This window comes from Solanum pennellii, chromosome 1 (assembly GCF_001406875.1).
Source record: "Solanum pennellii chromosome 1, SPENNV200".
Classification (NCBI taxonomy): domain Eukaryota; kingdom Viridiplantae; phylum Streptophyta; class Magnoliopsida; order Solanales; family Solanaceae; genus Solanum; species Solanum pennellii.
In genome coordinates this window covers 73,115,883-73,120,954 of record NC_028637.1, presented here as the reverse complement: position 1 = coordinate 73,120,954, position 5,072 = coordinate 73,115,883, and positions in this window count along the sequence as shown.

Here is a 5,072-nt window from a genome sequence, read left to right as displayed (position 1 = left end):
TTTACAACAGCAGAGATGAAAAATCTTGAGGCTAAGTATCGTCAAGTTGCAAAAGCCTTGAGCAAAATCCAAATGGGGTCTCAAGAGCATATTTTGCGAAAATTGCTACTTGTGAGACTGCAAAAGAAGCTTGGGATTTTCCGGAAACTGAGGTGTATGGTGATGAAAAGGTATGCACTATAAATCTTTAAACTCTTAGAAGAGAGTTTCAAAATTTAAAGATGATAGAATCTGAAAAAATTGATGAATATTGCACAAGAGTCATGAATATTGTTAATGAAATGAGAAATCATGGTGATACAATTTCTAACCAACAAGTTGTGGAAAAGATTCTAATTAGTGTCACAGAAAAGTATGAGTTGCTATCACTGAGGAGACGAAAGATCTTTCTAAACTTTCCATCAAAGAGCTAGTTGGATCCTTTCATGCACACGAGAAGCGAAATTTTTTCCGTGAAGATCAACCCAAAGAGACGGCTTACCAGTCTAAAATAAATTAGAATTCTCAAAATTTCTCAAAAAATCATCAGAAGAAAAATCAAAAGAAAAAAAAGAAGCAGGGTCATGATGGTTCTTCCAAGAAGGTTGAAGAAAAAGGTGAGAAAAACTCTAGTCTTTTTTGTTAAGTTTGCAAAGAGACTAATCACAACGCAGATAAATATTGGCACAAAGGCAAGCCCCAATGAACTTTTATAAAAAGTTTGGCCATGTTGAAAAGGATTGTTGGCACAAGAAACGGGAGCAAGTAAATTTTTGTGAAAAACACGAGGAAGAAAGGGAAGAAAATCTTTTCTTTGCTTCTAAATCTGATGCTTCAACAAAAAGCAATGAATGATATGTTGATAGTGGTTGTAGTAATCACATGACTAGAGATGAAAAGACTTCCTCTCAATTAATAATAGCATCACTACTAAAGTGAAGATGGGGAATGGAGCCTTGGTTGATGCGAAAGGTAAAGGTACTATTTCGATCAACATGAAAGGATGCGGTAAGCAAATTCATGATGTTCTTTATGTTAATGACTTGGAAGTGTTGGTCGACTCATGGAAAATGATTACTCTCTTGTGTTTAGAGATAATTATTGCAAGATTTATGATAAAATTGAGCCAAATCAAGTCATTGTTGAAGTAAAGATGATAAAATTAAACTTTCCTCAACAAAATGGTGTATCTGAAAGAAGAAATAGAACAATTGTTGAAATGGCCAGAACTATGATGAATGAAAAAGGGCTGCTAAAATATTTTTGGGCATAAACAGTGCATACATCAGTTCACATCCTTAACAGGTGTCCAACAAAGGAACTAAAGGACAAGACATCAGTTGAAGCTTGGAGTGGAATAAAACCTTATGTAAGTCATTTTAATTTTTTTGGGTGTATTTGTTATGCTCATGTACCTGCTGAGTAAAGAACAAAATTAGATGAAAAAAGTCAAAAATGTGTCTTTCTTGGTTATAGTGATTTGACAAAAGGATATAACTTTCTCGATGTCAAAACTAGCAAACTTGTTGTTAGTAGAGATGTCATTTTTGATGAAAAAACAACATGGAATTGGGAGGATAAAAAGATAAAGAATACTGCTATCATATCTTCAAATCAAGAAGAGGATGAGAAAGATGAATATGTCTCTCAAGGGGGAGAAATCCCAGATTTAGATAATGAAGAACCGCCTCCAAGAGGAACAAAAATGTTGAGTGACATTTATCAAAGATGTAGTTTTGCCGGTGTTGAGCCAGAAAATTATGAAGAAGCAATAAAGCATGATGTTTGGAAGAAAGCCATGGAAGAAGAAATTCGAATGATCGAAAAAAATAATACTTGGGAGCTTGTGGCTATTCCTAGAGAAAGAGAAGTTGTAAGTCTAAAATGGATTTACAAAATCAAACTCAATCAGGAAGGAGATATTCAAAAGCACAAAGCAGAGTTGGTTGCTAGAGGCTTCACACAAAAACCATGTATTGATTTTTATGAAACTTTCTCTCCAGTTGCTCGTCTTGAGACAATTAGAACTGTAATTGCTGTTGCTGCACAAAAGAAATGGAAGATATTTCAACTTGATGTTAAATCAGCATTTTTGAATGGAAAACTTGATGAAGAGATTTATGTTGAGCAACCTCAAGGATTTTTTGTTCAAGGGGGAGAATAAAATGTGTATAGACTAAAAAAATCTCTTTACGGGTTGAAGCAAGCTCCAAGAGCCTGGTAAAATGAAATTGATACATACTTCCTGAAAAATAATTTTCAGAGAAGTAAAAGTGAAGCCACTTTGTATGTGAAGAAAGAACATGGCAGCATTATCATTGTTTGTCTCTATGTGGATGATTTGCTCTTATCAGGAAATGATGTAAAGATGATGCAAGCTTATGAAATGAGTGATCTTGGATTGCTAAATTATTTCTTAGGCATCGAAGTTTCTCAAGTGAAAGAAGGAATTTTCATTTCTCAAAAGAAGTATACTAAAAGTATTCTTCAAAAATTCAAAATGATGGATTGCAGGTCTGTGGTCATACCATTAGCAGCAAATGAGAAGTTAAGAAAAGATGATGGAGAAAAGAAAGTTAATAGCTCACTTTATAGGAGTTTGATTGGAAGTTTGCTATATCTTACTTCAACAAGGCCAGATATTATGTTTGCTGCTAGTTTATTATCTAGATTCATGCAAGAACTAAGCCAAGTGCATTTTGGAGCTGCAAAGCGTGTTCTGCGCTACTTGCAAGGAACAATGAATTATGGGATAATGTACAAATTTAGTGGAAATTTGAACTTAATTGGTTATTCTGATAGTGATTGGGCTGGAAGTATCGATGACATGAAGAGTACTTCTGGTTATGCTTTCTTATTTGGATCAAGCATTTGTTCTTGGTTATCAAAAAAATAAAGTGTTGTTGCTCAATCGACTGCTGAAGCAGAATATGTTTCAGCATCCAAGGCTACTTCTCAAGCTATTTGGCTTAGGAGAATATTTGAAGACATTGGTGAAAAACAAAAAAAAAGGGACTGTTCTGTATTGTGATAACAATCAGCAATTGCAATCGCCAAGAATCCAGTCAGCCATGAAAGATCAAAGCATATTTCCATCAAGTGTCATTTTATCCGAAAAGCACAAGAGAAAGGCGAAATTCAGTTGCATTATTGTCAGACAGGAGAACAACTTGCTGACATCTTCACCAAAGCAGTTCCTAGAGAAAATTTTTGCTATCTTCGAGAACGCATTGGAGTTATAAAGTAAATGCATTAAGGGGGAGTGTTGGAATTAATGCATCGATGTTTAGTCTTCCAAAATTGTCTCTTAGTTTTTCAACAAGTCTTTTTAGAATTTCGTAGTACATGTATCTAGTAAATTGTGATACATGTATTTAGTGATTTGTGCAAGACTTTTTGTTTTCTATTTTGAGTAGTATAAATAGTGATGTAGTTGATGATTATAATCATCTCAAGTGACCTTAAGTAGCCTATAATAAACTTGAGCATTTTCTAAAGATATTATTTTTCCTTTCATATTTCCTAGATGAACTACGTTTGAAGCTCGCTCTGCACCAAATCTTTGTATTGCCACTAAGCCTAGACGTAATATATATCGTACATCCAACTCTACCAACTCAATGACACCATAGAAGGTGCAACCAATAGGGTGCACAACTTGAAGTTTCTATTTATAATTACTTCTTTATTTCAACAGTTTCCACTCTGGTGACATGGCAGCAAGTGTAGCAGGCTGCATTTCACTATTAACTTTTGCAGCGACAAGACAAGAATGTATCTTGGAATCAACAACACCAATTATAACAAGCCCCTCAAAGTCGAATTCATTCGCAATTTCAACATATTGCTCAAGTTGGGATAGTAAAGATCTGAAAGATGGTTTTGGAAGTGGTCGTGGCAGCCAATGTTGATCGTTATGTCTACCCACTTTGCTACTGGCATTTCATCCAACAATTTGCCACCTTTTGTAGTACAATCAAGAACAATTACACTAGAATAAAGTCCAATCGACATGTAATGCGATGTATCCAAATGTATATCCATGCTCTTGAACATAATCGATGGAGGGATAGACTCACTGGGATCAAATGGAAAAATTATAAATTTTTTTTTTGTGCATTAATCTGGTTCCATCCAAAATCAAGAGGTCACTTATTTCCCAGAGTAATTCGCCACTTTATTGTCAGCCAATTGTTGTCGGGCTTTATGAGAATAAATACCAAACAACTCTTTTGCGCCTTTGTTTACCGTAACTTCATCACCTATTTTTGTGATATACAATGACACGCCTCCTCAGATATTTGTATATGTCATTATCCGAACAAGAGGCAGGGGATCTTCTTTGTTGTCATTCAAATCCGAATTGGATATCTCCTTGAAATCACAGTTCTCCTGTTTCGCTTGAGTTAACAAAATTTCAGCACCCTCAGTTTTCCCCAAACACCTTATGGGCAAAGGTTTGGTTGTTATAGTCATAACCAACATTCAAGTTCTGAGGCGAGGGAGAGTTGGTTGCAGTTCCTCTCGGACAATAGTTTATTATGGTAAGTTAACAGCGAAAGGCTAAATGCCTGTCAGGTGCTTCTTGACTCTGAGTTCCGAACCGAATGAATAATTTTGCTACAAAATGGTCCCAATTCGCAAGTTTCTTGTTCCGAAATAACAAGCTATACCAATTCAAAGCATCGCCATCCAAATATAAAGAAGCCAATGACAATTTTTTATCTGAAAAAAATGTTATAGTCAGTGAAATATTGTTCTGTTGGAAAAAACCATGCCGCAGGGTAATCACCGTTGAATCTAGGTACTTTCAGGGAATCTACTTCCATGGACGAACATGAATCAAGGTAAAATTGAGGTTTTGTCAGAGATAATTTCCCTACAACCTCTTGTAACATATATCGAATCTCAGCAATATATTTTGACCATGAATTCTTCACAGCCTTAATTGAATGGCCGATAGTTGAAATATTTGGTTCTCCATTCATGACATCTGGATGAAGGCACCAATGAAACAAACTCGATTTTCAATACAAACACTCATATATATATATATATATATATATATATATATATATATATATATATATATA